Consider the following 7,410-nt stretch of genomic DNA (forward strand, 5'->3'; position numbering starts at 1 on the left):
GTATAGGCATTAAAAGTTTTTTTACTTAAAACTTTTTTGATATAATAGACAACTTTACGACTGCCGTCATCTACCTGGCAATGTCAGGTTTCATTAGTCATGGGAACGAATGTCCAGAAAATTAACTAATACTTAACACCTATGAAGCAGGTTATTTCAACTGCATATCGCATTTTTCACACTTTTATATTTGCAAGGTTGAAAAAATTGATTCGATTCGCCATATCTGTGAAGATACTTGCACAAAGACAAACTTCCTTAGAAAACATATGCAAAGAAATCACAAAGAATTAATCCAGTCTGATTTCGATCATTAACCGTCAGCATTACAACAAAGGAGGTTGCTAATTATTATTGATATCATATCAAACGAGTTGCAACTTCGAAAGAATAGTAATTGAACAACTGCATAAGAGAAACAATCAATGGAAATTGAAATTTGCTTTACAGACTATTATCGAGTTGTGTTGTGGTCTGTGCTTAGCAATGTGTCGTCAATCGAGGATATGCAGCTACCATGTTATGTTCACGCTATCTGCGACAGCTAAGACAGTGGTGTACATTTCTTCAGCAGCCTGGCGAGATAGGAATTTGGGAAATTTCACAATTTAAAAGAAAATGGTTGCAATCTGTCTTAGTGCATAAAATGCAGAACTTGTGTTTCTTTGAGTATAGTCTTCCAGCATAGAAGAAATTCAGCGCCACTTTCAACAGTTCTGTTAGGAAAGTACCCTTGTAAGCAATTTATAATTATAAGTTGCAGCATCAAGGCTAATTTGATCATTGCTCTTGTGTCTATTTACCTGATTTCCTATATTCTCGCCATTAGAAGTGTTGTCTTCATTATACACAGACAATTTGGCCTTCCTGATTTTGAAATGCGATATGCTTAATGTCATCAGCACTTCTTTGTATAACTGATAAAAAACAATTTGGTTATCATCCAACCGTGTACCCACCTGTATATGGCGGAAGGGTACTTGGTACAGATTTCGCGCCTTTTTGCCCTTTCTTACTGCAAAGATGAGAAACCAGTGACAGTTACTACAACGATCAGTTGATAGCGGTAATTATTTATAAAATAAAGTTATTTGTTAACTCAACCCACATTTCCCACATTATATACTAGGAGAGACAGCTATGATAGGCCACTCTAAACATATGCAGAATCAACAAATATATCGAGATGCGGTTTTCGCCATGTTATAGCGGACAATACGGCAAATTTCCTGAGGTTTGCAGCAAATTTTAGCATTTATAGTCGTCGAATTACGGCACTTTTTTCTTTTTGAAAGATACTTCTAAGAGAACAATCAACGACATAACTTGTATGGAAATTGATCAGATAGTTTCAAGATAATAGTGATACAAACCATTCTCCCTCCATCAGGAAAAGAGGTAACATAGACATCTGTCCCATTATACCAAATGTAAGCAAACACATAATTCAGGCGTGGTTCTTGAGTTTGCCTGAGAGCTTTAAATTCGTTAGTCTGTGTTCTACTTTTGTAACAATCAGATAACTTACCCATAAGGCTGTTGACACATAAGTAGTGGACCAAAGAGAGAGCTGGCCCCTTTCTTTAGTGCGGGTTGCCTACATCAGGGACAGATATACACTCAGGTACAAACCTATTGTTCTCCTTTGATTGACAGGTACTTAACTTATTGTAATGCTACAAGGATCCTTCCTTTTGATTGACAGGCACTCCCAGTCCCTCCCCCTCAGCAAACCTCATCTCTCGCTGCTACAATTACACTTTCAGATCTGAGTTATTGGATAGCCCCTCTCACTCTTATCAATTAGATTTACTACTTAATTAAACTGATCAATTATTTAACAACTCCCCTTCTGGTGAATCTCCTCCCCTCCCCTCCCTCCTAGTAATTTGCAGGAAAAAGGCTCAGTTAATCGGTCATTTGGAGGGAATTTGTTTGCAGTGTGTGTAATATTGTTTAAACACTTTAGACGGTGTATAGAATAGTATTTAATTATTGATGGCAGTGTATGGAATATATTTATTTAGTTAAAGAATTTGTCTGAAAATCGATTGCTGTGTATGAAATATTGTTTAAATAATTTAGACAATGTGTGGAATATTGTTTGTTTAAACAATTTTGGAGATTCAAGGCAGTGTATGGAATATATTGAAATTGGTGGCTCTTTGAGAGAAGGATCTCATAACATGAAATACGAGGGTATATTGTCTATTTATAAAAATTCAAGTTGTGGGGGTTGCATTTCTCTTTCTCATTATTCTATCCTATTTGGAAACATGTAGGTCTTGTAAGAAGTAATTACATGGGAGCAAAAATGTTGCATAACCTAAATTTCGTCACTGTACACTGTGTCTCAACCCAATGTTCAACCCTTTGCAGCACTTAACCTGTTGTTCTGTTGAATGGTTTTCCATGTCACGTCTATTTCCTTAAACTACTGTACCGCGTTTCATACCAAATTAAAGCAATCAGTTATGTCCTCCCACCATATACAGTTTTCGAATTTCACACGCTTTTGAACGCCATTTCTGGGGTATTCTTCTCTGTCCCCCACCCCTTAAACTACTGTACTGCGTTTTTCATGAAAATTACGCAAATTAACCTAGTGTTTTGCACTTAACCTGCTGTTCTGCTTCATGTCACCCACACATGCGCACCCTCGCCGTAACTATTGTATCGCTAACACCACACTGACATAAAAAACTTATGCAAATTAATTAATTAGATATTCTTCACATGTAGGCATAGCTTTTTTTAATTTACAGTATCGTATTTGTCGGTGAAATCGATGTAATATAGTTTAAACAAAAGATCACTAATAAAAAACACATCCCCCCACTCCACCGATGCCTGACACTGACTCTGCACATGCCCTCAGGAGTTGTAATGACCTGTCAGTCCCTGCACAGTGACAACACGGCTGGCAGCTGCCAAAACACACAGTTGACAGTTCGGGTCCCATGAGGATGAAGCAGTGGCATCTCTTACATACATGACACATGAGAAATACCTGTCAAAATACGTATTCACCTAGGCACCATTGTTGGCGCAAAAATGCATAGTGGCAGTGCAGGTCCCGCTCCAAGAGAGATGTTGCAATGCCTCCCAGAATAGGACAGGGTGCATTTTTCCTGGCAATCCTAATGGAACAGCCATCTTTCACTGAACTTACCCATCAAACTACTGCTGTTGCTGGTTTGGGAGCACTGTCCACCATTGTTTTCTGCAGATGAGACAATCAGCAACAAAACTATCTTGAACACATCGCCATATTGCACTGATGGTTAATCGCCACAAAAGTTGTCTACAGATAATCAAATACATACAAGAATCACAAGGATATTGGGAAATAGGAGCATTTTTACCACTGTAATAAAAATTAAATATTACGATTGCTGCTGTGATCTGACACCGATCGATGTACAGGTAATGTCTCCTCTTGACAGCTGTGGTTCTGAAACAAATCTAAGTATCTATAGTGCTCGTAATTTTCCATGTAAAAATCTCTCTCATACTTTCACGGTTATCGATGCACTGAATCTATACATCCCTCATGATAGGACACACACCCATTTTCTCTGGTCATGCCCCAAGTCAGAGTGACATTACATTGCAATTTATACACATTTTACACAAACAGTGAATTTATCTTTTATATCTATACAGCGCCCAAAAATTATGGTATGCCTACAATCACATAGGCTGTGTGTCTCAATTGTCCTCAGTCGTAGGAAATTATATGACAAAGTCTTCGAATCAGCGCTTCTGGAATGTGCTGCGTCCTACCAAGTTTCTCTCAAACAAGTGTTATGAAGGACAGGCATCCAGAACTGTGTGATAATGAATACTGCACCAGCAGACGTTATGCTTGTACAGACCACCAAAATGCACCGACAATTAAACCCTGCAAAGTGGCCAACAAATCGTCAAATACGGTAAGACCCTTACTCAATTACACTGCTCTGCCATTGAGGTCTGTAGCTTATATATTAGAGCGTGAAACCAATCTCCAACTCGGCAGTATATCACCATATACCGTGTCGATGCAGTTAACATACAATTCGTAACCTGCGCCATACAAAATCATCCCTTTCGCATCATTCATATAACTATCGGCCACCAGACACCCATACATTTACTGCGAACACAGACAGCATAACCACAGGTAGCGTATGTATACTCTTCGCTGCATTAGATATTTCCAACCAGGTTGGGCGATCATCCTCTCCTGATGCCTGACCAGAGCGCCCTCAGTGGACCGAAGTCTCCCTCAGAACGATTTTGCGAAGTCGGGCTCGTTTCCCCTTGGCACACACTCGTTATAGTTTCTTGTTTGGACCTACTTCCTTGCTCGTTTTCTATACACATCTCTCGATTCTGGGATTACAAGAACATATGTAACTTCGCATCGTTTGCCAGAATATCATACCACTTTCGAGGTACTTCTCGACAACAAGCACATAGCAATATCGCTTGCATAGCAATATCCCTCGTGCAACATAATTCCGAAGATATAGACTGGTAATTATTTCTCTACAAACCAAAACTTCAGCAGGGTGGAGAGTGCTGTAAGCCACTGAGTAACTAAAAACTTATCCCATCTAACAAGACCTTTACATGAAAACTCGAAAAAAAAAATAGAGGAAACTGATATTTGCACTCGTGAATATCCAAACCATCCCTATAATTTACAAAGTCAAATAAGGTGTTTATCATGTCTAGAGAACCAGCAAATGTGCCTTCCACCTGTCTTTCATCTGCAAGATGCATACACCAAAATCGATTTTCTCTCAAGCAAATAAATGTGCAAAATGGGAAGAAGCAGTCAACCGGAAAATTTACTTGGGGCAGAATAACAGTCCAGCGCAAATACACAGAGATATTAAATCTTCTCAAATTTCCACATAACCATGAAAGCTGCCCAACACATATTAAGTATTGGTTCGCCATTCGGCCGACTGGAGGACGACACAGTTATGTTAGCTACATTCCAGCATCGTAACAGGACTCTCTATCCAGACAGCTCCTACCATTGGCCAGAAAAGTGAATCATTCCTGCCACAGGCCATTGGCGCTGCGCGACGTGCATTCCCAGTCAGAGAATCATTCTAGGAAACCAGTCACACATATATTTTATCACTGTACTTACAATTAAATATTACAATCGTGGTCTCAATTAGACGACGCAAAATGGTATCCACAGTCACCAACTTAAGCCTTCTATACTTTTATCTGTGACGAAAATTTGACCAAAAGATCTTTTAGGATATACACAGATATACAGGAAGCAGAGCAAACACTCTCTGATTGTGGAGGTGATTGGATATAGTTGAGTGCAGTGCCATATTACACGTCCCGATCAATGCATTTGGGCTAGGTGATAGCAGCTGTGCTACATTTACAATCAATGCTAGAACACAGTACGAGATGTGTCATGATTCCATACATAGATCTGACCTCAACTCAATAGAATTGCGAAAAGTAACGATGGAATAGGTATATACTGACCGAGTACAGAGCCTAAGGCAGTGAAATTGAGGAAGTACTTTGCTATCATCTGGTTCGCACCGAACAATTTTTATATCAGACCAAATATGCTGCAACAGGAGGAATCCCGGAAAACGTGGACATCGAAACGTAGGGAATAAGGGAGGCAGTCAATTTTTTTCCTATTGAGGCTGCATTATACTGTATGTCTATTGAGGTAACAGTGATTCCAGATGCATCAGTCAGGTGACATAGCCTGCGTTCTGCTCGTATGCAGCTACGTGTTCTGTACGTGTTTTAAAGCGCTGTCTACTTGCCATCGTTAAGGGTAAACTTTTCGGTCATCAGAGTTGATTGAGTTCCTAAGAAGAAAAATAGACATTAACTTCTCAGATCTCTAGCCTTATGCTATACACTAGAAATTACATCCATTCAAACACATACTTGCATTGGGTCACACCCACAAGTCAATCACATTTCTCGCACTCTCATATCTCTAAACAAGACACCTTCCTCGAATCTGTCTCCTACAGTAAAATTACAATCTCCTTTTAATTACAACCTACACATCCAAGGGGAAGAGTATGTCTAGTGGTAAGGAAGGTACAGGTATTTCTTGAGCTACAGCGGTCGACAGAGTGTATTTCCGATACTTTGCTCATTGCCGAATACCGTTCAGTTGAGACCTAGATCGTAAGATTTAATTGTAAGTATAATGATAGAAGAAATATGTGAGGGGTTTTCTAGAATGTGTTTGTGTATGAAAGGTGTGTGGTGGTATTGATTCGCGTTAATGTTAATGGTAGCGGTCTTCCAAATGCAGGGGCCTGATGGAGCGTAGGAATGTATGATAGTTAACTTTACCATTTTCCAGACGACCGAATAGCGAACTAAGTATGTGCTGGGCGGCTTCCGTGACCAAGTGTAACTTTGAGAAGATGGTGCGTTTGCGGTGGAGCATTATTCCCTCTTATGTAAATTGCTCCATCAACTACTTCTGCACATTTGGTGCGATTAATTAGTTGAGGGAATATCGATTGTGGTGTGTCGGACACACGTTTGCCTGTTCTCTAGACGTCAGAAAGACCATAGTTGGTTTGTAAACAATACTGATCATCTGAAATCTGTTAGATCACTGACTTCGGTATTCGAGACTGTGAACATCAGTTTACTCTACTTGTTTCTAGTTAGTCAATGGTTTACAGCACGCTGCACCTCGCTAAAATTTGATGTTTGTGGAGAAATAATTTACAGTCTATATCTTGCGCATGATGTTGCGTTAGCGATCAGGAGGCTACTGCTGTGTGCTTGATATCGAGAAGTATGGCGAAAATTGTATAATATCATGGCGAAAATGCGGGTGTTCTTGTAATCGACGAGTCTGGAGATGTCTGTAGAAATGCGAGTAAGAAAGCGGAAAGAGTAACGCGTTTGTGCCAAGGGGAAACGAGCCTGTCTTTCTACATCAGTTCTCAGAGTGACTTCAATTCGCTGATGTAAAGGGGGTGATTTGGTATGGTGGGGGATACGAATTACATGTTTACTAGATCAAGACAGTACTCGGTGATATATTCCCTGGCTTGAGATCGGTTTGACGCTCCAATATTCTTGCTAATATCGGAATGCTCAAGTTCTAAGGCCTCCGATTTTTTTTCTCCGGACTGGAAAGAAATAGAAACATGCGCATTGTTTTAAAATGAGACCGCGTTCATTGTCAATACATCCCAGAGATGGCAGCACTGTATGGCAGGTGGAATTTTACCTCCAGTAGTGAGAATGAGAACTGTTTTAAATACTTAAAATGGCGACGTTTTCCTTACTTGAACAGCGTGCAATCATTCGTTTTCTGAATTTGCGTGGTGTGAAACCAATTGAAATTCATCGACAGTTGAAGGAGACATGTGGTGATGGAGTTATGGATGT

The sequence above is a fragment of the Schistocerca serialis genome, chromosome 5 (assembly GCF_023864345.2).
Source record: "Schistocerca serialis cubense isolate TAMUIC-IGC-003099 chromosome 5, iqSchSeri2.2, whole genome shotgun sequence".
NCBI classification, from domain to species: Eukaryota; Metazoa; Arthropoda; class Insecta; order Orthoptera; family Acrididae; genus Schistocerca; species Schistocerca serialis.